This window comes from Cnephaeus nilssonii, assembly GCF_951640355.1.
Source record: "Cnephaeus nilssonii genome assembly, chromosome: 16".
Lineage (NCBI taxonomy): Eukaryota > Metazoa > Chordata > Mammalia > Chiroptera > Vespertilionidae > Cnephaeus > Cnephaeus nilssonii.
Window position 1 is genome coordinate 17,714,734 of NC_137087.1, and position 26,273 is coordinate 17,741,006.

The window sequence follows — 26,273 nt, forward strand, 5'->3', positions numbered from 1 at the left end:
CTCCTAGTCTGTGAGCTGTCTTTTCACTTTGATGGAGTTTCTCATTTTAATTAAGTCCAATTTATCAAATTTTTGGTATACATTAATGCATCCCTTAGTGATGGGGATACTTTCGAGAAATGTCTCATAGGCGATTTCATCATATGCGGACACCTATGCCATATGGTCCAGTGGTCAGCAAACTCATTAGTCAACAGAGCCAAATATCAACAGTACAACGATTGAAATTTCTTTTGAGAGCCAAATTTTTTAAACTTAAACTTCTTCTAATGCCACTTCTTCAAAATAGACTCGCCCAGGCCGTGGTCTTTTGTGGAAGAGCCACGCTCAAGGGGCCAAAGAGCCGCATGTGGCTCACGAGTCGCAGTTTGCCGACCACGGGTATAGCCTATTGCTCTGAGGCTACAAACCTGTACAGCATATTACTATAATGCATATTATAAGCAACTATAACACAATGATATCTGTATATCTAAACATGGAAATGTACAATAAAAACACAGTATAAAAGATAAAAGCGGCCCTGGCCGGTGTGGCTCAGTTGGTTGGAGCATTATCCTGTCCACCAAAAGGTTGCCAGTTCAATTCCCAGTCAGGGCCCATACCTAGGTTTTGGGCTTGATCCCCAATGGGACGTGTACAGGAGGCAACTGATTGATGTTTCTCTCATACATGGATGCTTCTCTCTCTCTCTCTCTCTCTCTCTCTCTCTCTCTGCCTCTCCCCCCCCCCCTAAAATCAGTAAAACATATCAGGTGAGGATTAAAAAAAAATAAGATAAAAAAATGGCACACCTACATATAGCACTTACCATGAATGGAGCTTGCAGGACTGGAAGCTCTGGGTGGGTCAGGAAGGAATGGTGAGAGAATGTGAAGGCCTAGGGCATTACTGTACAAGACTGCGGACTTCCCCCTGCCTCCTCCCGACAGGGTAGAATGCAACATCAAAGCTGGCAATGTTGCTCCATGAACAGGGATTTGGGCTGGATTGGTTGGAAATCTCAGGGAGAAACTAACTGGGTAAGGCGTAGATCACCTTAATCGTGACTGTCAGGAGGCAGTGAAAGGTGGCCTGAAGATCAGTAGGAATAAGACATTTAGGTGGAGATAAGGAACATAGGGGTTTGTCATGGCAGTGTGGTTTTGGCTGTTGCATGTGGGAGCCATGGTTAGGTTGAGGAACTTGATGGTATTTATAAAAAATCAAAAGAGCGTTTAACATGGCGAGGGCGTGGAACTGAGAGTTCAATATTTTGACTTGGGAAACGTATTTTTGGTTCCATTGACCCTGTCTGGAAGAAATAAAGCTTATCTGTGCTTTACATCAAAGACTTCCACAAAGTACAGGCACAAATGAGCTCCACACTACCACAGAGAGCTTTTACTACAGTGGCACTTAATACTTGGTAAGGCAGCTCCTGTGGACCTGTGTCCTTATATAGCGTCTGAGATCCTCAACAAAGAATTTACAGCATTATATTCTGAAGACCATCACGCTGACCAGGGAGGCTGTAGCACTCTCTAAATACGGAGCACGGGGGACAGGCTCCTCTGTCTGAAACAGGTCAGTGGCTGACTGACTGGGATGTCATCTGTGCATGCAAAACTGAGGTGCTGAGTGAGAGGGAATCGATCTATTGCCACACCCCACAGAAAAGAAAATTCCTCCTGAACCACATATCCTTCCAGTTCTTCCAGGAAATTCAGCTCCATTACAGTCTTGTGGAACAACCATTAAATATAATCTTACGGGTCCATCATTGACCAAAACATCATTATGGGGCACAGGACTGCAATATCTAAGAAGGTTTTGCCTACCCAACACCATGAAGGTTTATTCCTATGTTTTATTCTAAGAATTTAATAGTTTTGACTCTTACATTTAGGTCCATGATCTATTTGGAGTTCATTTTTGCATATGGCATAAGAAAAGGGTTATTTTGTTTAAACAGGAGAAAACCAAGCATGCTGACGGGCTGAAGGAAAGAAGTTATGAAATTGGACACTAACTATGAAGCAAGGCTCCTGAAAAGGCAGGGACAGAATCTGGAGAGCAGGTAGAGAGACTAACCTTAACCAGGAGAAAGGCCACCTCTTCTCAGAGACAAGAGGGACAGTGAGGAAAATGAGTGGAGACAGGGATGCAACTGTAACTGCAGAGTCTATAAACTATGTCTCTTTCGTAGGAATTTACAAGGCATGTTAGTACTTTTACAGATCTAAGATAACCTGCAGTCAGGAAATCTATTTCATTTTGTTTAATCCACCATTTCCTAAATACATTTGACCCAGAATTCTTAATTTCTTAACAACTATTAACCTATGATGAAATTTGGATTTGTACGACATACGTAGGGAAACAGGGATCTAGGCCAGGAATTGGAAACGTGGCTTCTGTGCAGAATTTGGGCTAAGGGTGGTTTTTGTTTGGTCTCCGTCCCCCCCGCTCCTTTTCTTTTTTTTTTTAATAAAAAAATTTCACAGAGATCCAAATTCCTGACATATCTTGAAATAGCAAAAGATGTGGCCACACTAGATCTGCATTCCAACAAGGAAACAATTGGCTGGAACCCAAATGTGCCATAGGGGGAATACAGGGTGGGACAAAAGTAGATGTACAGTTGTTCATATGGAAAATAATACAATAAATACCAGAATAAACGCTGTCTCGAGTACTCACAACTGTACACCTTCTTTTGCCGCACCCTGCATACTCTCTGCATCACTCCCTACAATCTTCACATCCAGATCTTGTCACTCATTGGTGTCGCTGCCAGTCCCTGTGAGTGTCTGGGTATCATTCTTGCGCGAGGCCACCCTCTAGGTGCTTATGCAGAGTGAAAAGTTCCTGAAGCCTCTCTTAAAAGGCCCTTACCCAACTCCTCTCTAAATGTTTTCTCCTATAAAAGTGCTCTTCTTGTGAGAACTATGAGAAAGATTTAGAAGTATTTATGTCAGGAATGACAAAATGGCAGTGCATGGAACAAGTGCCCACATCTATTTTGTTTGACCTGTACAGTATTTTTTTCATTAATTTTTTAACGTTTTTATTGATTTGAGAGAGAGAGGGAGAGAGAGAGAGAAACATCAATGCGAGAGAAACATCAATTGGCTACCTCCTGCACGCCCCCACTGGGGACTGAGCCCGCAACCCCGGCATGTGCCCTGACCAGGAATCGAACCAGCCACCTCTCAGCACATGGAATGACACTCAACAAACTGAGTGCCATTCCCCCCTACTGGCCATGGTTGCACAGTATTTTTTTTTTAATGGAAAAATTCACGTTAAAAAGAAATAAAAATTTCCAGATTTTAATGAGTATCAGGATGATCTAATAACATTAGGCCTTGTTTCCACAGGACAATAAGCTGGAGATAATAGCATTTTCTTCAATCAGGGCCTGCATTTTTCCATTTTCCACAGTCTCTACCACTCCCCAATGTCCTACCATGGGCCTGAACCACTTATTACCTATTTGGCCCTGCAGGTATCTGAGTTTGTGCCACCTGATTTAACAAAAGGATTCGATCTTAATTAGCACAGTACATTAGGCAAGTGCCCCAATATCTTGAGTGTCATGTGAAAATTTACTTATGTTTCAGCTATTTCACTAATAAAAAATAATTTCACATCCCACTCTCTCTAAACATATTGAAAAAATAACTAGGAGAAAATACAACTTGGAAAATAGAATTTCAGATTAGTTTTTTTCTCTTCTTAATCCTTTTCTGTACTTTCCAGATTCTTAAAAGAAGTAAGTACACATTGCCTTCATAATCAGGAAAATATAGATAAAATATATAAAATGTATCAACAATATGCTTGTTAAATAATCTATAAAGTAATAAGACACCACCAGTGCCTAAAATGCTCAAATTTTGACCAACTGCCAAAACTTAATTGAAATGTACAACAATGTGAACACAATCAAATGGGTTGAACAGCAGATGAACCATGTCGGTGACAAATTTTAATGTCAAGTAAGCTCATTTGATGCAACATACTTTCCTTAGAACTAGCGTTAAACTGCCTGGGCAGCAGCTGTTTATCCTAACTCAACATGGATGGAGTGTGTCAATTAAGGCTAGATAAATGTCAGCAGAGCAGCCTTGCTCACCAGATCCCTGTTTATGAAGATAGTTGGGCAGGCCTCCAATTTGCAAATATTCATTCTCTCCCTCAACTGGGGATTCTTCTGTAGACTTCACAGCCACCTGCACTTGTGCTATGAATGGCCACCAATTTAACAACAAAGCAGGTCATCAACACAGGGAACTGATCTCCACCACCCACTTTCTCCCCAACTCTCCCCAATGGAGCACAAGGTATGGCTCCTTCCATTGCACAGAGAATTTCAGAGTGAAAAAGAATTTGGCAATCGAATCCCAATTCTTCACTTTGGAAATGAGGCTCAGAGAGGTTATTACTCTAAGAAAGTTGCAGAACTTGCATTTTAATCCAAGCCTCTTGACTCTCCTTCCTGTGTTTTCAGGTACACGTCCTAACTTGCAAGCGATACATTGTTAAATGACAAATAGTCCTACATTTGTGTACAGTATATCAAACCCTAAAGTGATTTCCATTTTGGTTTCAAATATACATAAAAAAAAGCTGCATAAAAGAACATAGCGGTCCCCCAATTTTCATACTTGAGTTCTGCTTCGGTGACAGGAACTCAAGAAATAATTATGGAAAAATAAAGGAACTGTTTTTCACTCAATCTCCTTTACTTTTTTTAATTGTTTTAGTTATTAAAAAGATTACTTAAAAGGGAACTCAATTTTAGTTCCACTAGTTTCATAATTAAATAACTATTGCATAATCATAAATACTGGTGGAGATGAAAAATTATTGCATGACCAGAATTTAGTCTCTTTTTTTGGTCTTGAGAGTACGTTTGTTAAAGCTGGGGACGGTGAGACAGAGGAAGGGCTTAGGACAGAAGAAGCAGCAGGAGAGAGCCCAGGCAGTGCTCTGTTTGGCTCTCTAGAAACATTACAGGAAAGAGGTGAGCCACATGGGGCTGTGCTGACTCACTAAGTCACAGTGACAGAAGTGAGCCAAGGTGGGGCTGCTGTGAGCTCAGTGAAAAGTCAAAGAATAGGGCTCCTTGGAGACAGGTTCAGGGGGTTAGCACAGGACGAGCTGCCACTGCCTGCTGCTTCCCTTGTTGCAAGTTTTGTGGGGACCCTTAGAGTTTAGGAGAAAGAAAGTTTACACCCCCCAAAAAAGAGGAAGAAAGACATGGGCGTGCTCCAGAAAGAGTGGCCTGAATGTAATCTTTAGTAGATGCTTCAGGTAGAGAATAAATACCTTGGGTGTAGGGTCTGAACTACTAGTATTTTTTCCCTAGTGACTAGTGCATAAGAAATGCTCAGAAAATAAGTGCCAACTGAAATAAGTAAAATGATAAAGATAATAAAATAGGTTAACATTTAATTCTACCATTTTCATATCTGCCCACATATACTCTTTAAATACTCCATTCTTATTCTTTCTTTTTTTACTTTTAGTATCTTTTTATTGATTTCAGAGAGGAAGGGAGAGGGAGAGAGAGAATCATTGATTGGCTGCCTCCTGCATGCTCCCAACTGGGGATCGAGCCTGCAACCCAGGGGTGTGCCCTGACCAGGAATCGAATCATGACTTCCTGGTTCATAGGTCGACACTCAACCACTGAGCCACGCCAGCCAGACCATTCTTATTCTTTGTATTCTTGCACAATTAACTCAGAAAGACCTTCATTCTTTCATTTTCATTCTTTCTTTGTACAGCTATGCACGAATCCTTTATAACTCTATTAAGGCAAATAGCTGGGCTCCCACAGGCTTTTAAAAAAAATCATAAATAAAAACATGGAAAAAAAGAGAGCTAAATATTGCTAAGGGAAATTAGGTCAACTTTCCCACCTGCCCTATCTATCTCATACATGATATAAGGAAATAATGCATGCAAATGTGCTTGACACACCATCAAAGTGTTATCAAGTACCATAAATGTTTAGTCCCTCAAAGTATCCCAAAGGCTCCACCAGCATCAAAACAGTCTCCATCTTCTTACTCACTGTCCTCTAACCAAGTCTGCTTTTCTCAAAGTATTATCATTCCACAGAATTTAAAATGGACTCCTTTTTTTCCCCCTGTTCCTCTGCTTTAATAGCTAGAATTGCAAACACACTTTCTGTTAACAGTCTTAATTCACAATGCACTGAATTTCAATTACAATGTAGCTTTTGCCTGGGTATGTAACCACCATTTGTAACATTGTCCCTACAGAAAAAAATAATTCTAAACCAATTTGTAAATGAAATTTAAAAAGCAACCCATTTTTATCTTAGGATAACTGGGACCTAAATCCTGTTCTGGAAGGTAACATGGAGTACTGGGAAAAGAAGTGAGGCTTTGAAATGAATCTCACCTTGCTCTGCTATTACAAACTATGTCCTTGGGCAAATAAATCTCTTTGAGACTCAGTTTCCTTATCAGTAAAATGGGAAAAGTACTAGTAAAATCTCTCCCAGAGCTAAAGGATGTAATACATATGTAAATCACCTAAAACTAGGCCAGGAAGATAGCTAAATAACAGTTCCTTTTTCTTTCCCTCTGCATTGCAATGCATTGAGTCATTTGTGACTTCCACTTCCTCCTTTAAAAAATGTGGTTTGGTCTTTTGTTTGATTTTGAGCACATGCTATAAGTCAGGAGCTTTTTATTATCTCATTAAATCCTTGTAACAATCCTAGGAGGTAGGTACCATTACTATCTCATTTTACAGATGAAGAACAGTGGCACAGAGAGGTTAACTGATTTGCCTAAATTCACTCACATTGTGGTGTCATCTTCAGCACACAAGTATGTTCTAATCCTACACCACTTTGCTGTATCTTTTTTTTAAATGAGAGAGAGTGATTCAATTATGTCTAAAGGTTTGTTCTAAAATATTGTGTGATTCTATAAATCAAGGGAACTGCCAGATGGCAAGAAGGAAAAGAAAAAGTTCAAGCTCACAAAAGGCAAATACAAACCACCAGCTTGCAGTCTAACCAGCTGATATCCAATAGTTCTGGTTTTCCTTCCCAGAAGCTGGAAGATGTCCAGTCAGTATCAGATAAGCTCACTAGGGCTTTAGGCGCTTCAGTTCCTTAACTGTTACTGTTTAGGGATGGTCAACTAAGTCAAACTGGCCACGACTGGCAACTAGCTTTTAACATCCAACCAGGACTGATCAACAATGTAACTTCTCTTTTTTTAATAGGTGTGGTCAAAACTTGAAGTAGTAACCCAATGGCAAAAGTCTCTAAGTGTTGTTACTAATGTTTAGAGCATCCTGCTTACTATTGGGAGGTTATTCAGCGTAGTAACTATAATGTGGCTCCAGGCTGTAAATAGACACTCTAACCCATTAAGTTAGGGCTATAAGCAAAATCAAACACATTTCTTATAAGCAACCAGAAATGGAAATTCAATGGTCTGTAATATTAATCTGTCAAATGATTAAGACTGCCAATTAAATTGTTCATAGATGGAAAAAAAGAAAGAAAAAACTAAAGGAAACCTCTTGTTTTATGATACCTATACTAAATAAGACCTAAAAGTTTTGCCTTAGGTTAGGCTTTTCTTAATGTTTTTACCTTTCTTTTCAATTACTACAAAAGCAGTTCGTGTGGCTACATATGAGCTGAGTGCAGACTCAGTTCCAAACTTGCTGAAAAGTGAAATAAGAGAACAGCTGCAGCATATTCAGACCAAACTGGCCGAGATGTACAGAGGAGAAAAAAAAAAAAAGGTTCCAACCATCCCCAGCAATATCAGTTGTATATGTGCCTTTTACAGGCTATATTTCATCACTGTTCTTCATGTAACATTGATTAGACACAAGTTGGTATAATCAGGAGAAAGGCTTTTAGAAATGTAAGTTTATTTCCCTTTGTTTCCTTTGCTAACTAATACAAAATATCAATCCTGCAGCCTAGATGTTGAACAGTGGCCACAGAAAACTAAACCCATTAATCAATTCTGGCTCTACCATCTTAGATAACCGACTCCCAGTTGGGTAAAAAGAAGAAACAGTATTAATCAGAATTGAAGGAATTACTAGAAAATCCATTCATCTATCTAGTTTTTTGTTCGTTTGTTTTATTTTTAAGGAAAGTATTAAAGCCCTAGCTGGTTTGGCTCAGGGGATAGAGCATTGGCTTGCGGACTGAAGGGTCCCGGGTTCGGTTCCAGTCAAGGGCACATGGCTGGGTTGCAGGCTCGATCCCCAGTAGGGGGCATGCAGGAGGCAGCCAATCAATGATTCTCTCTCATCATTGATGTTTCTCTCTCTCTCTCTCCCTCTCCCTTTCTCTCTGAAATCAATAAAAATATTTTAAATATATATATATATATATATATATATATATATATATATATATCCTACCTAATAAAATAGTAATATGCAAATTGACCGCACCTTTGCTACGCCCAAGCCACGCCCACCAGCCAAAGCCACGCCCACAAGCCAAAGCCACGCCCACCAGCCAATCAGGGTAAATATGCAAATTACCCAACAAATGTGGCGGTTAATTTGCATACACTGAGGGAGGGAGGAGTGAAGACTGAAGACAACTTAGAAGGAAGAGGGAGGAAAAGCGGAAAGCAAGGTGGCTGCCAGAGGGAAAGCCCGGGCAGGGCGGAGCCGGGCGGAGCGGGGTGGAGCTGGGCAGAGCAGGGTGGGCTGCAGTGACACTTGGGTGCAGGCGAGGCAGCCGCAACGGCGGTGGCAGCGGCAGCGCACGCGGCCACAGAGGCCGCTTGCAGGATTCTTCCTGCAAATGGGCTACTAGTATATATATAAAAGCCTAAGCAACCGGTCCACCGTTAGCTATGACGCACACTGACCAGCAGGGGGCAGACGCTCCGACTGGTAGGTTAGCTTGCTACTGGGGTCTGGCTGATCGGGACTGGGCTAGATGGGCCAGGCATGCCCTGGAGCCCTCCCGTGGTCCCTCCCTGGCTGGCCAACCTCCTGCGTCCCTTCCTGGCCCCAATTGTGCACTGGAGGGGTCCCCTGACCTGGCCTGCGCCCTCTCACAATCTGGGACCCCTTGGGGGATGTTGGTGAGCCGGTTTCAGCCCGATCCCCGAACGCCAGGCCGAGGGACCCCACTGGTGCATGAATCTGTGCACTAGGCCTCTAGTAAATAAATAAAGTATTAAAGACAATGCTGGCAAAGCACCTAAACACTGTAAATACAATCCTTTTTATCTTTACTCCTTACTAAATATCAAGTTAAATCCTAATAGTTCATTATAGAGCACCACAAGTCTATGGTTCATAAACGGAAACAGTTCCAAACTTAGAGCTTATATGGAAGACATAACAGCAGAGAATCCCTGGCAATTGAGAGAGAATGTGGAAGGTTTTCATTGTAGAATTTGATTTTAAAGTGTGAATTCCTACCTAAGAAGGCAAGTTTCTATAAGCCTAGTAATTAATAAATATAGTAAAGGCTTAAATAATCACCACACAATTAGGTAATCCTCCTTAGGATAAATCCAAGTTCTCTCCCCAGGGTGTACATACTTCATCAATTGCTAGGTGGGTATGGTACAGGTAAACTCCCTATGAATTCTTCTGTATAGCTGATCACACAAAAAATGTTACTCAGTGTATTGTATTTTTATTTCTCTTTCTTTTTAATAGAAGAGAAGTAAACTATAGATCTTGAAGGCATATCTTGTATCCTGACATCTTTAGATTCTTTAAATTATATCCTGAGAATTCTGTGTGGAAGGCCATGTTCAGGTGACACTTCTTCAGGTGACACTAAGATGCACAGTTAGGAAGTTTACGGCCTGGAATAGATTCAGGGCTACATATATGACTGTGATGAGTGCCAACAGGGAGGTAAAGCAGCACTAGTGAGGGCTGGTGGACAGAGAGCTCAACGAGTTTTGGAGATAAGGGGAGTCTTTAGTATTTGAGCTGAGCCTTAAATCCTGGGTAAAATTTCTGATAGGAAGAAGGCATCTTAGAAGAAGGAAAAGCAGGATGTGCATAGAAGTAAGGCAGACTAGAGTTCATGAAACACCAAACAGTCTCATTGGGCTTTGTGGTAAGGGCCATATGATGAGGTATGACCAGAAATGAATTCTGATTTGGGCATTTGCATTGCCAAAGGAGGAGAATGTCTGAGAATACATTTTCTCATTTTTTAAATGACAGAGTTGGATCAGAACATCACTGAGGTCTATTTCCAATTTTACAAATGTACGATTCTAGGTCCAAGGTTGGAAACTTTTTATATAAAGGGGAAAACAGTAAATATTTTAGGCTTTGTGGGCCATACGATCTGTCACAACTTCTCAACACTACTGTAGTGTGAAAGCAGTCATAGAAAATATGTAAATGAAAGGGCATGGCTGTATTCCAATAAAGGTTTATTTATGCATATTGAAACTTTAATTTTATATCATTTCATGTGTCACAAAATATTATTCCTTTGGTTTTTTTCAAACACTTAAAAATGAAAACACTATTCTTAGCTATTAGGCAGTACAAAATTTGGCTTACAAGGTGTAGTCTGCTGATGTCTCCACTTCATGGAGAAATAAGAACAGAAAGAGGATAGAATTTGATAGCCCTCAAGAGCTAGGATAAGATAAACAATAATATCATACTATAATCATGTATGATAAGTATCATGACAATGGCAATCATATTACAATACATAAATGTATCAAAGTAACATAACAAATTTATACAATATTACATGTAAAATATATTCAATATATAGAATTTAGATTAATTCAGAAGACAATAGGAGATGGTACAGGTTTCTGAGCAAGAAAATGTTGAGATCAGAGCTGTACTTAGAAGATTTTACTTGGCAGCAGTGAATGGGAGTGAGAGATTAGTAGTTAACTACCAATGAGGGATAATATTAAAGCCTAATCTAATCTAGTAGCTTTAAGGAAGGAGAAGAAAGAATACATGGAAGGAAAAATCAACAGAACACGACTTATAAAAGAGAAAAGGTTTATTTATCTGGCAAACATAATTTTTAAAAAGTCCATTTCCAGACAAGAAGGGGGGACAGGTGATTTTCCATCCCCATTTTTCAGTGCCGTCAGTACAGTATATGACTGCAGTAGACTGAGGAATGTGCCTTTTTATGGAAACTTTAGGACAAACAGCCCAGGTTGGAGCTTCCAGTTCAAAAAGAAGAGTTTTCTGGTATATATGTAGCATTCATTGTTTTGGTTTTAGAGATGCAATAGAAAGGGCAGTTTTAGAGATGATGTTTATGTATTTATGGCTCCTTTTACCCCAGAGAATTTTCAGCAGCCTTTTCAAATTATGAAAGAGTATTCATTGGTATACATAGATATATCATTGCCCTCAGGATTTTAAAATAAACTCTGCTGACTGTGACTCAGAATTTATATCTATCTTTTCTTGCTCTAACAAAGAGGAAAACTGCAGTGCTGCAAATACAACTGATTCAACATTGCTGTCTCTATCAAGTGCAAGTAACCCTACTCTATGGGAGCACAGCATGCCTTCCAGAACTCAAATTTGGAAGCTGGCTGGGGTCAGAGGAAGGTGGGATACAAAGAGACATACACACAAGTAGCTCTAATTCATGATAATATCTCTTAAGAAATATAGTCAAGCCTCATGGAAACGCAGCACAGGGAGAGATGAACGGCACCCAAGCAGCCTGGAAAGAGCTTCATTGAGATGACATAAGCACTGGGCCCATTTTAACAAGAGAGGACGGGTAATTCCAGGCTATGAGAATAGTGAAAATAATATCAACAAAAGGATGTGGAGAAATACCGGACTTATCTTTTCTACTTTGAAAGTAGTACTTGTTGGCTGGCTGATGTGGCTCAGTGGTTGAGCATTTTACCTATGAACCAGGAGGTCACAGTTTGATTCCTGATCGGGGCACATGCCGGGGTTACAGGCTCAATCCCCAGAATGGGGAGTGCAGCAGGCCACTCTCATCATTGATGTTTCTATCTCTCTCTCTCCCTCTCCCTTCCTCTCTTAAATCAATAAGAATATATTTAAAAAATAAAAAAAGTAGTACATGTTCATTGGTGGGGGGGGGGGGGGAGTGGGAAGTGAGCTGTTGCAAGAAAAGAAATTTAACCTGAAATCCCACCACTCAACCCCACTACATTTTAGTTTATGCTCACAAACTAAACATATAGGACAATATAAAAAGTGATCATTCTAAACATATCCCCCTACTGTTTTTGCATAACATCTTAACAGCACAGATATCTGTTCATTCCAGCGTGGAATACATATTGGAATGATTAAAAAACACTGACATACCTGAGTTCAAGGACAAGTATAGCCCTTCCTTATAGACCTTCCTTCGAACTCCTGCTTCAACTTGCTATTTTTTTTTTTTCTGTTTTCTTCCAAGATCTCTATAGGTAGATCCATAATACTAGCCGCTGCATTCAATTTTTCTTTCTTCCACATGAAATCAAAAAGGTATGGGTATGACTTGTTTAACATACAACTTCAAGAACATCATTGCTGACATCTTTTAGATTTGATACGGATTCTAGGTCTTCTGCCCTGCATGTCAAAGTGAGTTTGTTTGCATAATTAAAATACTTAAGCAAACTAGAAGAGCTGAAGAAATTACCAAATGGAAAATATAAATTGTTAAGAGACATGAGAGAGAGAGTGAGAAAGTCCAACATTTTTCTAAGTAGAGTTGCAAAAGGAGTGAAAAAAATGAGGGATGAGTCAAAAATTCAAAGAGATAATGGCTAAGAATTTTCTAGGATTGGAAAAAAAAAAGTCAACTCTCAAAATCAGGGAGCCAAAAAAAATCCCAAGGCAGATAAATAATGTCTTTAAAACCTCAGGGAGAAAAGTCATAATCTACAGGAAAACAACAATTAGACTGATGGCTGATTTAAATGCAGAAACACTGAAACAATATCTTCAAAGAGCTGGAAAAATAATTACCATCAGCCTAGATTTATATATCCAATGAAATTACCAAAAAAGGTGGAAAATGAAGATATGTTTAGACAAATACAACTTAGTGTGTACCCTCCAACGACCCACTAAAGATACTAATGAAGAAAGAAAATGTACCAAGAAGGACGGTCATTTCTCTTACATCTCAAAGAAGAAAGAATCAAGACAAAAGTGAAATCTTAAACAAACATATACACTGAGTGGCCAGATCATTATGATCTCTGAATGCATAATAATCTGGCCACTCAGTGTGTGTGTGTGTGTGTGTGTGTGTGTGTGTGTGTGTGTGTAGGCCCAGTGCATGAATTTGTGCATGGGTGGGATCCGGCCAGCCTGGCCAGGGGGAGGGGACATGGGCAGTTGGCCGGCTTGCATGCTGGTCAAACTCCTGGTCGAGGGGTCATTTGCATATTAGCCTTTTATTATATAGGATATACACTGAGTGGCCAGATTATTATGCATTCAGAGATCATAATAATCTGGCCACTCTGTGTATAAGGGGACAATGAATTAGAAATATTTTATAATCTTTGTATTACTGGGGAGGACAATAAAGATGCTAATTTATTGAAGACTTTGAAGATAAATACGCATGTTAAAAATTTCCAGAAAACCACTGAAAGGCTCGCAATAATAGGTATACCTTCCAAACTAGTAGGTACAGTCACCTGACCATTATGTTCAACTCTATTACTCCTATGTAGATAGCACACATGAAAGCAATTCTAACTTTCCTTCAGGCAAGAGATACTAAGCTCATCCAGGATCTGGCATAGTATGTAGTCGTTAAATACTTGTTCAATTAATTTGGCTGTTCCAGAATAAGATGAATTCTATTTCACAAACGCATCATACTTCTCAACTCTACCTGAAAGGTTGATTTCATCTTATTAAATTAATTGAACAAGTATTTAATGACTACGTTAGTGGTGTGACTACCCCTTCAGTTTTTTTGTTATTGTTTTGTTTGTTTGTGGGGGGTGGGGGGTTTCATTTTTAGAAAATAGAACAATGAATGCTTAGGATAAAATCCCAAATCCTAAGTCCCCAATTCTTACTTCTAAATTGGGGGAGAAAAAAAAAAGGATACACTTTTGTGCCAAACAAAGGCGTTATCAATGAAGAATTAAATGTCTTATTTTGATCATGGGAAACTGGCAACCAAAGGCTCAGGCACCCAAACTGTGAGTGATATTTTCCCTGCAGTTGGTAAAACTGTATATTCCACAACATATGGAATCCTGCTGAAAGCTTTCACTGGCACTTTGCCTTGTTGAATAAAAGTTAGAAGTTATGCTTAGACATTTTTTAAAAATCAACACTGTCTTTTCATTAGACTAACATTTAAAATATGGCTTAAAATCATGGGAAAAAATATTATTATGTCTAACACTGATTGAGCTCTTAACTATGTGTCAGGCATAGTTCTAAACATTTTTATGAACTCATTAATCCTCACAATAATAAACTATGAGTCAGGTACTATGACTCACTTTGGGTTACAGAGGAGGACCGTGAGAAATAGAGATTGAATGATTTCCCCAATGTTACATAACTTGCAGATGTCGATCAGCGGTGGGATTTGAACCCAAGGAGTTTAGCTCTACAGTCTTTATTCTTAATCATTACATTCTACTGCTTCCCACAAGTCTTGTCATGTTTGTAGGCTAATTTACCTTGTATCTATATGTAAAGTCGGACTTGGTTATTTGATAACTCACACTAGATGCATTTTGCCCAAGTTGGCTATTCCATTTATTTGCAAAGGATCAAAATGAATAGAGAATTCCAAATCCACATTATATTTTTATTTATACTTACATACTATGCATAATACTGTGTTGAGAAGTATTATTTCAATCTATACCCTAGGACTCTATCCAGAATTTATTCATTCAGCAAACATGAATTGAATAGTCCTACTGCAGGCGATGCCCTGTGCTAAGCAATGATTTATAGCTACTTTCCTAATGGGCAATTAGATTTCATCAAAATTCATCCACAGCATGGTAGATATTTTTCCAAATAAGCACAAAATAGTTTTCGGTCGGGAAGCAGCAAATGGTCTTCCCATTTGTTCATTCAGCAAATATTCCTCAAGACTCCGCTATGTGCCAAGCATTTGATGGGTGCTGAAAATTCAGGGGCAAACACAGCAGAGCCAATATATGTCCCTGGGGCTCTGGTGGGAAGAAAGATGTCAAGTAACAATCATGCAAGTAATTACTAACAACCGTGACAGGCACAATTAAAACATTTATAGAAAACACATGATAGAGCGACCTCTCTTAGTTTTGGAGGTAGAGTCAGGGAGGTGTCCCTAGAAAACTGACATTTAATATGGAAGTAGAGGGTTAGTAGAAATTATCCAAGGAGGTAAGTACAGAAGAGTAGTTCAGGCAGAGGGAATAGCATATGTGAAGGCCCACAAGAAGCTCTGTGCTTTGGAGGAAAAGAAACGCCCTCTTCCCCCCACCCCACACCACGCCCACCCCCGTGTGCCTGGAGTACCACAAGAAGAGGGCAGCTGAGGCCAATCCTACGGGGCCCACCACCTGCTCACTCTGCTGCTAACCCACTCACATTTTCTCCATGGCTCCAAGGAATAAAAACTGTATTTACAGTACTCATACACAACCCTTTAAAATGAATAATTTAGCCCAACTGGTGTGGCTTAGTGGTTGAGCGTCGACCTATGAACCAGGAGGTCAGGGTTCAATTCCTGGTCAGGGTACATGCCTGGGTTGCAGGGCAGGAGGCAGCCAATCAATGATTCTCTCTCATCATTGATGTTTCCATCTCTTTCTCTTCTATCCTCTCTGAAATCAATAAAAAAAAAAATATGTCAAAATAAATAAATAAAATAAAATGAATAATTTAGCCCTAACCAGTGTGGCTCAGAGGGTTGGTTCGGTGTCATCCCATGCACCAAAAGGTTGCTGGTTTGATTCCTGATCAGGGCACATGCCCAGATTGGCGGCTCAATCCCCAGTAGGGGTCATGCAGGAGGCAGCTGATCAAGGTTTTGCTCTCACACACATTTCTCTCTCTTTCTCCCTTCTCCTTTCCTCTCTTTCTAAAAAAAAAAAAAAAAAATCTTTAAAAAGTAAAATAAAATGAATAATTTAAATTCTGCAATAATTCCATTGGTGGAGAGGATATCAATAATACAAATCATTATAAGATTATAAATTTCATCTGTATTTTAACAACTTGAGGCCAGAGATGATATTTTATATACCTTACTATCAATCGAGATATGTGCATAGCTAGAGTCTAATATCTAATGTTACTATTTGAGGAGAAAAGATGTAGGGTGAGAATTTACATGCTACTTGCCCAGATATTTTTCTAATTAAGATTTATTAACCCATTCATATATCCTTATCGACTTCACTGGTATGAATAAAAACCTGTTATCCACTTGACAAATAAAAGATGAGCCAATTCTGCAGGGATGAGGACAGAGAGAAGGCTGGAAATACAGGCAAGCTAAATAGAGGTCCCTCACTCCTCAACTCTAAGAACAAGTGTGCCATTGCTCTTTCTTCACAGAAAGCTTACTTGTGGGAATAAGTTAAGCTTATTTCTAAAGAAGGAATGACTTGGACTTGGATTGTGGCCAGTTGCAATGAAATTCAGCCACTTTTCCCTTAAAACTAATTCAACTGAAAATCTTATCAGTGGGAAATTCTCTAAGGGCCAAAGACTCTATTTTCTGCAACTTACAATATCTGTAAAACATTTTCAGATCTAAGATTCACCACCCGTCTTCCTCTACATACACACACACACACACACACACACACACACACACACACACACACATCCCACAGTCATATCAATCCAATAAACTGACTTCTGACAGAAGTAACAAAGAATTTTTTGAAATCTAAAAGTCAAAGTATATAACCAACACATTTATGAATCTTTGTTTCTCTTTGTGATTACTTAAACATTTGTATATAGTAACATTTGAGAGCAGGAAAACATAATCACCATGCTTTCCAATGGAGTCAAGATTAGTGAGCTGGCCTCATTGTCATTCAATAGTCAATGACTAGCTGCTTAGGCAAGTATCAAAACACAACACACCTGTGGAAGGGATACCATGAGCACAGTACCAGATACATCAAGAACAATATAACCCAGTCCATGCCTTCCAGAAACCAAGTCAGAGGGAGACACCCTAGCAGTGGTCGGCAAACTCATTAGTCAACAGAGCCAAATATCAACAGTACAACGATTGAAATTTCTTTTGAGAGCCAAACTTTTTAAACTTAAACTTCTTCTAACGCCACTTCTTCAAAATAGACTCGCCCAAACCATGGTAATTTGTGGAAGAGCCACACTAAAGGGGCCAAAGAGCCGCATGTGGCTCACGAGCCGCAGTTTGCCGACCAAGGCCCTAGGGTAATAGGGAGTGAAAGGAAAGAAAAACCACAATCAAGTCGATCATTCCCAAGCTGTTGCTCCAGTATACAAAAACACAAAATCTATAAAGCTCTTACCAAGGAATTGGAAAGAAGGCAATTAATGCCCGACTATGTGTAATTATACAAGTTTCTTTCTTTTATCTATTTATCATACTCTATCCCTTTGTCTGCACATAATGCACATAGTTAAATAGATTTAATCAACTTAAAGAACCAATATCTTTAATAAGTATGTTGAGATTAGAAGGTCTTTCAGGACCTAACCCATTTTGAACTTGTTTCATTCCACACTTAACTAAAACAGCAATTAGCTAAGTAGACCATGGCTCCCTAAACAGCACATGACAGAGAAAGTCTTGGAGTATTGTAACAGATTGAGTTTTCTCACTTTTCTTTGCAATTCTTTTTTTTAATATATATATATTTTTTATTTCAGAGAGGAAGGGAGGAGAGATAGAAACATAAATGATGAGAGAGAATCATTGATTGGCTGCCTTCTGCACACCCCCTACTGGGGATCGAGCCTGCAACCTGGGCATGTGCCCTTCACCAGAATTAAACCCAGGACCCTTCAGTCCTCAGGCCAACGCTCTATCCACTGAGCCAAACCAGCTAGGCTTTCTTTGCAATTCTTGAGCAGGAACATGAATTAAAGAGTTTGGGAGTTTGTTTGTTTTTTTAATTAAATCTTTATTGTTGAAAGTATTTCATATGTCCCCTTTCTTTCCCCCCACCCCCAATGACCCCTTCCAGCCTGCCCCAACCTCTGCCCCAGGCCCTCACCACCCTATTATCTGTGTCCATGGGTTATGCATATATGCATACAAGTTCTTTGGTTGATCTCTTCCCACTCACCCACCCTCCCCTGCCTTCCCTCTGAGATTCCATAGTCTGTTCTATGCTTCTATGTCTCTGAATCTATTTTGTTCATCAGTTTATTTTGTTCATTAGATCTCTGAGTGAGATCATGTGATACTTGTCTTTCTCTGACTGGCTTATTTAACTTAGCATAATACTCTCCAGGTCTCTCCATGCTATGTCAAAGTGTAAGAGACTCTTCTTTTTTACTGCTGCATAGTATTCCATGGTGTAAATGTACCACAGCTTTTTTATCCACTCACCTACTGATGGGCACTTGGGCTGTTTCCAGATCTTAGCTATTGTGAATTGTGCTGCTATGAACATATGGGAGCATATATCCTTCTGATTGGTGTTTCGGTTTTCTTAGGATATATTCCTAAAAGTGGGATCACTGGGTCAAATGGCAATTCCACTTTTAATTTTTTGAGGAAATGCCATACTGTTCTCCACAGTGGCTGCACCAGTCTGCATTCCCACCAGCAGTGTACTAAGGTTCCCTTTTCTCCACATCCTCACCAGCACTTGTCATTTGTTGATTTGTTGATGGTAGCCATTCTGACAGGTGTGAGGTGATACCTCATTGTCGTTTTAATTTACATCTCTCTGATGATCAGTGACTTTGAGCATTATTTTATATGTCTCTTGGCCATCTGTATGCCTGCTTTGGAGAAGTGTCTATTTAGTTTCTTTGCCCATTTTTTTAATTGGATTGTCTTCCTTTTGTTAAGTTGTATGAGTTTCTTATACATTTTGAATATTAAATCTTTATCAGATGTATCATTACCAAATATGTTCTCCCATACAGTGGGCTCCCTTTTTGTTTTGTTGATGGTTTATTTTGCTGTGCAGAAGCTTTTTAGTTTGACGTAGTCCCATTTGTTTATTTTCCCCTTAGTTTCCTTTGCCTTAGCAGATGTATCTGTAACATATTGCTAAGAAAGATGTCTGAGATTTTGCTGCTATGGTTTCTTCTAGGATTTTTATGGTCTTACCACTTACATTTAAGTCTTTAATCTATTTTGAGTTTATGCTTATGTATGACATAAGTTGGTGGTCTAGTTTCATTTTTTTGCATGTATCTGTCCAATTTTCCCAACACCATTTATTGAAAAGACTGTCTTGACTCCCATTGTATGTTCTTGCCTCCTTTGTCAAATATTAGTTGAGCGTTATGACTTGAGTCGATTTCTGGGGTCTCTGTTCTGTTCCATTTATCTATATTCTTGTGCCAGTACCAGGCTGTTCTGATTACAGTGGCTTTGTAGTATATTTGGTAATGTGATCCCTCCAACTTAGTTCTTTCTCAAGATTGCTGCGGCTATTCATGGTCTTTTTGGTTCCATATAAATTTTTGTAGTATTTGTTCTAGGTATGTGAAATATGCTATTGGTATTGTAATAGGGATTGCCTTGAATCTGTAGATTGCTTTGGGTAGTATGGACATTTTAATGATGTTATTCTATCAATCCATGAACATAGTATATTCTTCCACTTGTTTATATCTTCCTCTATCTCTTTTTTCAATATCCTGTAGTTTTCCAAGTATAAATCTTTTATCTCCTTGGTTACGTTTATTCCTAATTATCTTAATTTTTTGTTGCAATGGTAAATGGGTTTGTTTAGTTTCTCGTTCTGAGAAGTCATTTTTGGTGTATAAAAATGCCATCGATTTCTGGGTGTTAATTTTGTATCCTGCTACATTGCCAAATTCATTTATTAAATCTAGTGGTTTTCTGGTGGAGTCTTTAGGATTTTCTATGTACAGTATCATGTCATCTGTGATTAATGAGAGTTTTACTTCCTCCTTTCCAATTTGGATGCCTTTTATTTCTTCTTGTCTGATGGCTGTGGCTAGGACTTCCAGTACTCTGGACCTTCAGCTGCTGTCTGTGTGAGCCCAGCCACCCCTTTTGCATCTCCACACTTCCTACCAGTCTCCACGCAGTCTCCAGTTTCTGTTCTTGGTTATCCGATTCTCTCCAGGTAGTCTTCCGTTGCTTTTTCACAGTGGTTTTTCTGTATTTAGTTGTATTTCCAGAGTGGTGAAAGCAGACATCCCTGTCTTGCTTTTATTCTTAGGGGAAATGGTTTTAGTGTTTGCCCATTGAGTATGATGTTCACTGTAGGTTTGTCATATATGGCCTTTATCATGTTGAGGTATGATCCCTCTATTCCCACTTTGCTGAGCTTTTATAAAAAATGGGTGTTGGATTTTGTTGAATGCTTTTTCTGCGCCTATTGATATGATCATGTGGTTTTTGTCTTCCAATTTCTTTATGTGATGTATCACGTTTATTGATTTGTGAATATTGTAACAACGTTGCATCCCTGGAATAAATCCCATTTGGTCATAGTGTATGATCTTTTTAATATATTACTGGATCTGACCTGCTAATATTTTATTGAGGATTTTAGCATCTATGTTCATCAGGGATATTGGCCTGTAATTCTCTTTCTCTGCAGTGTCTTTATCTGGTTTTGAAATCAGAATAATGCTAGCCTCATAAAAAGAGCTTGGAAGTGTTCCTTCCTCTTGGATTTTTTTGGATTAGTTTGAGGAGGATAGGTGTTAGTTCTTCTTTGAATGTTTGGTAAAACTCCCCTGTGAAGCTGTCCAGACCAGGGCTTTTGTTTGCTGGGAGTTTTTTGATTACTGCTTCTATTGCATCAGTTGTTATTGGCCTACTCAGGCTTTCTAATTCTTCCTGATTTAGTTTTGGGAGACTGTATTTTTCTAGGAATTAGTCCATTTCATCCACATTGCATATAGTTGTTCATAGTATTTTCTTACAATCCTTTGAATGACTGTGGTGTCAGTTGTTACTTCTCCACTTTCATTTCTGATTTTATTTATTTGGGTTCCCTCTTTTTGTTTCTTGATGAGTCTGGCTAATGGTTCATCAATCTTGTTTATCATTTCAAAGAACCAGCTCTTGGTTTCATTGATGTTTTGGGTTTTGTTTTTTTTTTTTGGTTTTTTTTTTAGTCTCTATGTCATTTATTTCTGCTCTAATATTTATTTCCTCCCTTCTACTTACTCTGGGCTTTTCTTGTTGTTCTCTTTCTAGTTCTTTAAGTTGTAGGGTTAAATAGTTTATTGTTGATTTTTCTTTTTTTGAGGTAGGCCTGTAGTGCTATAAACTTTTGAGCCTATTATTGATAGTTTGGACTCACTGATGTCAGCTGCTGTGTGTTTGAGAGATTTTAGCAAAGTCTTAAGCCTGAGCCAGGACAGGCCATTAACATGGAAAAGCTGCTGCAGGACAATCAGATGCTGTTTCTGACTGGCCTTCTGTACCCTGTTTGGGGCTATCAGCAATCCATAGCTTGTGGTTCCCTCTCCTGGGACTGGATGCCTTTGGAAAGTATAAGCTGTGGACCAGGCTCATCTTTTCCTAGCCCTGGGCCCGGGATTAGATCAGGCAAAGACTCAAAGCCTCCAGAGACCCTCTACCTGCAGTCTGATTGTTATCAGTCTTTATTGGCCTCAGGCTATTCTTTTTTTTTTTTTTAACTGATTTCAGAGCGGAAGGGAGAGGGAGAGAGAGATAGAAACATCAATGATGAGTGAAAATAATTGATCAGCTGCCTTCTGCACACACCACACTGGGGATCAAGCCTGCAAACTGGACATGTGCCCTGACTGGGAATCAAACCCTGACCTCCTGGTTCATAGGTTGATGAGCCATGCTGGCTGGGTAGCCTCAGGCTATTTACCACAGGGTGAGGCAAGAGGTCTTCCTACAGGGTGTAGCAACTGCCTTTCCCCCAGGCCAAAACCGCCTGAATAGCAAAGGTCCGTAGGAGAAAGATGTCCTCTGCAGCATGAGGGAATGACTCAGCACAGGAAACTGGGGTGACTGTCCTCTGAGCTCCTACCCCAGAGCCTCCAACCTGGGACTCTCCTCACACAGCTCCAGTTCACTCTGCCTTCCCTCTGCCAGAGCCCAAGGTAAGTGGCTGCACACAAACTTTTGTGTATTGGCCCTTTAAGAGGGTTCCTGCATGTCCAGCCGTCTCTCACTGGCAGATAGAAACCCTGATGCTTTTCACAACCAGATGTTATGTGGGCACCTTTCTCAGTTCTGGTGCTCTGGGCTGGGGAGCCCCGCTTGGGATTTAGGCCCCAGAGTTCTCAGTTGGGAACCCCTCACAGCTGAGATATCCCTCTGGACTTTCAGCTGCTGTCTGTGTGAGCCCAGCCACCCCTTTTGCATCTGCTGTCTGTGTGAGCCCAGTCCCTTTTGCATCACTTCCTACCAGTCTCTGTGCGTCTCCACTTTCCATTCTTGGTTATCAGGGTTCTCTCCAGGTAGTCTTCAATTGATTTTTCACAGTGGTTTTTCTGTATTTTAGTTGTATTTCCAGTTTGGTCCTGGGAGAGTGTCAGTGTTACTCCACCACCATTTTGAGAAGGTCAGGAGGAATTTAACGGTGAAGAAGAATAAAAGCTAGTGCATCTGTATATAGTTAGGTTTAGATTTATATCCAAGGAAACATAGATTGGTTTGGAGAGAAAAGACAAAGAGAGTAAAAGACAAATCAAGTTCAAACACACTGAAAAATACTGAGAAACACTGAGACTGTGACTAAAAATAGATTCTCTAATTTCAACAATGAAAATGTAATAGTTTTGTAACAAGTAAAATCTTATTTTTTGGAAGACAATATGAAGGATTAGCATGACAAAAAGTGATTACTAACAATACACTGTTCAATAAAATACTGTATGTTTGGAGGAATCTTTGAACTCGCTAAATAGACACCATAAGCAAAGCTCACTCTCTCAAGTTAAAAATATTTTTGGTCAAGAAGTTATCATTGAAATTAAATGGTGGCAGACATGTCCAAGAAATATTGCAGAGATTTGATCCCTTTATGAATCTTGTGGAGATGGTAACTAGTGGCCAACAGAACAATATTGGAATGGTGATAATACAAGAAAACAGTATCATCATGTTATAAGCCTTGGAAAGAGTATGAAGAATGGCTGTGTTCACCAGAGAAGCCAACAGCTTCCACATGTCCCCTCTCTACATCACCTGTTTTACTAAAATATAAAAATCAGGTCAGATAGATTTTCATAGTGAGCTTTTTTGTTAAATAAACTTTTATAATAGTCAAAATAAAATACTATATTATTTTTAGTATCATTATAGTATTATATGAAAGATAAAACACTATAATGATAAAAATATAAATGAACAAAAATTCTCTACTTACATATTAATCTCAACTTCCTTCCCTAATAAACCTTTTGGTAAATTGTTAAGGAGAAACAGGTAAGACAGCCTCACTCTCCAAAACTATCCCCAATGAAACTGAACAAGTACTAAAATGACTGATAAAACAGAGAAGCAGCCACCTAAATTCAAAACTTATATTTTCATATCTATGTGGCCCAATATACCCAAACACATACAGGGTGTCCCAAAAAAATGTATACACACTTTGAATGGTTATAAAGTCAGTGTTTATTAACATACAGTTCGTTTTCAAAATGTAAAAGAATCTACAGAACAAAATCATTTTTTTATCAATTCCTGTTTTCAAATTGATGACCATTCTGGTCTAGGCACTGCTGATAACTTGAAGCAATGGAATCGTAAACATCAATAATTTCATTCGGTGTTTGTGCGCCCTCAATTCATTGACTGTTACCAGTTTTGTACTGTAAAATTTATCTTTTATGTTTCCTCATAAAAAAATATTTAAAAAGTCTAATGGCACTTTAGAATAAATTTTCTTTGTTCAAAGCTTACTCTGGCTTCATCCATTATTTCAAATCAGTTAAACCTGAAAAGGAGTGAAAATTAAGTGAGTTATTAGCTGTTAAAATGTGTACACATTTTTCGGGACACCCTATATTGCAAGAATTCTAGAAGGTCTAGAGAACAAGGAAAATGAAAGCCTCCAATGGGAGGTCCTTTCACCAATATATCAACTTCTTCTCTGGGTGTTTCAGAGTCTTATTACAGATTTGAACTGTACTCCTTAAAGCGCACTCTGAAGTATTTCTACTACATAGCACTGAAGGCTTAAAAAAGCCTTACATTTATGTTTTCTTCGAGTTTTGTCTATATATAGGGAAGATTTAAGGGCAGACCTTCCTGAAAGCAACATGAACTGATAGAACAAGTCCTTGCTCAGCAAGTCCTTCCATTATTTTAGAGAGAAAACTTGCTAATCTCTGACATTTGCTCATTAAGGACTGCTACTTCTTTCGATACAGATCTAATGCTGGTTTACAATGTAAAAATATATCCCGCTGTCATGACCATAACATAAGGTTCAAAGGAAAGGCTGCGCCCAGATCAGCCAGAAAGCAAAAAAGCAGCAGATCAACTTCATGCTATGGGGTTCAAGTAATGGGGAATTCATGGCTCATAGTATGATACTACACTGTAACCAGTAGGACTCCAACTAATTATATCAACACCTGGTCTAAATTGTTAAACGGTAAAAAGAGACTCCCAATTTTAAAAGAAGACAAAATCCTAATGACACTTTCAGACAGGAAGCAACATATTCTCATGTTATGAATTTAGTAAGTGGCCTGCATAGTTGAAATGACTCTGAAACACAGAACTACAACCCAGAATAGCCTAGACACTTCTGTTATCTCAAACAATGGGCAGTTAGCCATTCATTCCTCCCTCTTAGTATGTATTCTACTTATTTCAGACAAAGCCCATTATAAATTTGATGAGACTGCTCAAATTCAGCTATACCAGATGTTTGGAAGCTGGGGATAGGAAATATTTGTTACACAAAAATTCCTATTACAACATTTTGTACCTAAAAAATAAATACTATAAGTTCATTTAGTAAAAATGAAAAAAAAAAGTTATATTGCACACCTAGGACCAGCCTGACACTGGAAATAAAGGGATGAATACAACAGATATGGTCCCTGCCACTGAGGAACCTACCATCTAGTGGAGAAGACAAACACTGACCAAGTTTGATGAATGTCACAAGAGAGTATGCTGAACTGTAGACTGTGGATAATGAGGATATTCCCACCCTACCCCCTTCTTAAATGTGCAGTAAAAGACCAGAAAGTTGTCAGAAGTCTTTTAAAATAATGACCCTCTCAGTTGTGATACGTATAAAACATAAGCATCTTATGAAAATATAAATGACCAGTAATTTTAAAAGCATATAAAATGACTACTTTTTAAACAAATATACAAGAAATATTAAAATCCAAATAAGTTCCAACCCATAAAAGTATTTGCTTTCATGTTCTCCCTACTCCTAGACTGTAACAGAAGAAGCCAACTTATTATGGTTGATACTTAGGACTTTTGCTCTTTTATTTTGTCCTCTTAGTGTTATACCAGTACTACTTATTAGTATAAAATAGCTTTAGGTTCTGGCCAGTGTGGCTCAGTGGTTGAACATGGACCCAGGAAACGATTCGATGCCTAGTCAGAGCAGATGCCCGGGTTGCAGGCTCGATCCCCTGTAGTGGGTGTGCAGGAGGCAATCGATCAAAGTTTCTCTCTCATCAATGTTTTCATCTCTCCATCCCTCTCCTTCCTCTCTCTCTAAGAAATCAATAAAAACATACTTAAAATAAAACAGCTTTTGAAAAGCCCAACTTTCTCCTGTGTAGATATATTAAATATTAAAGTCAGGGCTCCATTAAAAGTATAAACATAGTTACAGAAACATAAAATCTCTAACACTCTTCTGTTCTATCAATAACATGAATATTAAGCATTAATGAAACAAAGTTCACATCTGTCCCATTCTTATATCTCTTTTAATCTTGAGACAAAGTTTTTCAAATGAAACTTCATGACTCCCCAAAGGCTCCACAAACCTTCTTTAAATACTATTTAGTTCTAGTAGACTTCAAGCTAAGCAGCAATCTAGTGTGTGTGTGTGTGTATATATATATATATATATATATATATATATATATATATATATAGAGAGAGAGAGAGAGAGAGAGAGAGAGAGAGA

At 38.9% G+C, this 26,273-nt stretch overlaps 1 protein-coding gene and 1 pseudogene across 3 annotated transcripts in view; one reads left to right on the forward strand and one right to left on the reverse strand.

Moving 5' to 3' along the window:
- Positions 1 to 26,273, reverse strand: part of VCL (vinculin) — a 112,962-nt gene that overhangs the window by 81,708 nt on the left and 4,981 nt on the right. The window lies entirely within an intron of this gene.
- On the forward strand, positions 21,544 to 26,183 carry LOC307112477 (small nuclear ribonucleoprotein G-like; annotated as a pseudogene). The gene is made up of 2 exons: positions 21,544 to 21,664; positions 23,062 to 26,183. The product of its transcript is annotated as a small nuclear ribonucleoprotein G-like (transcript).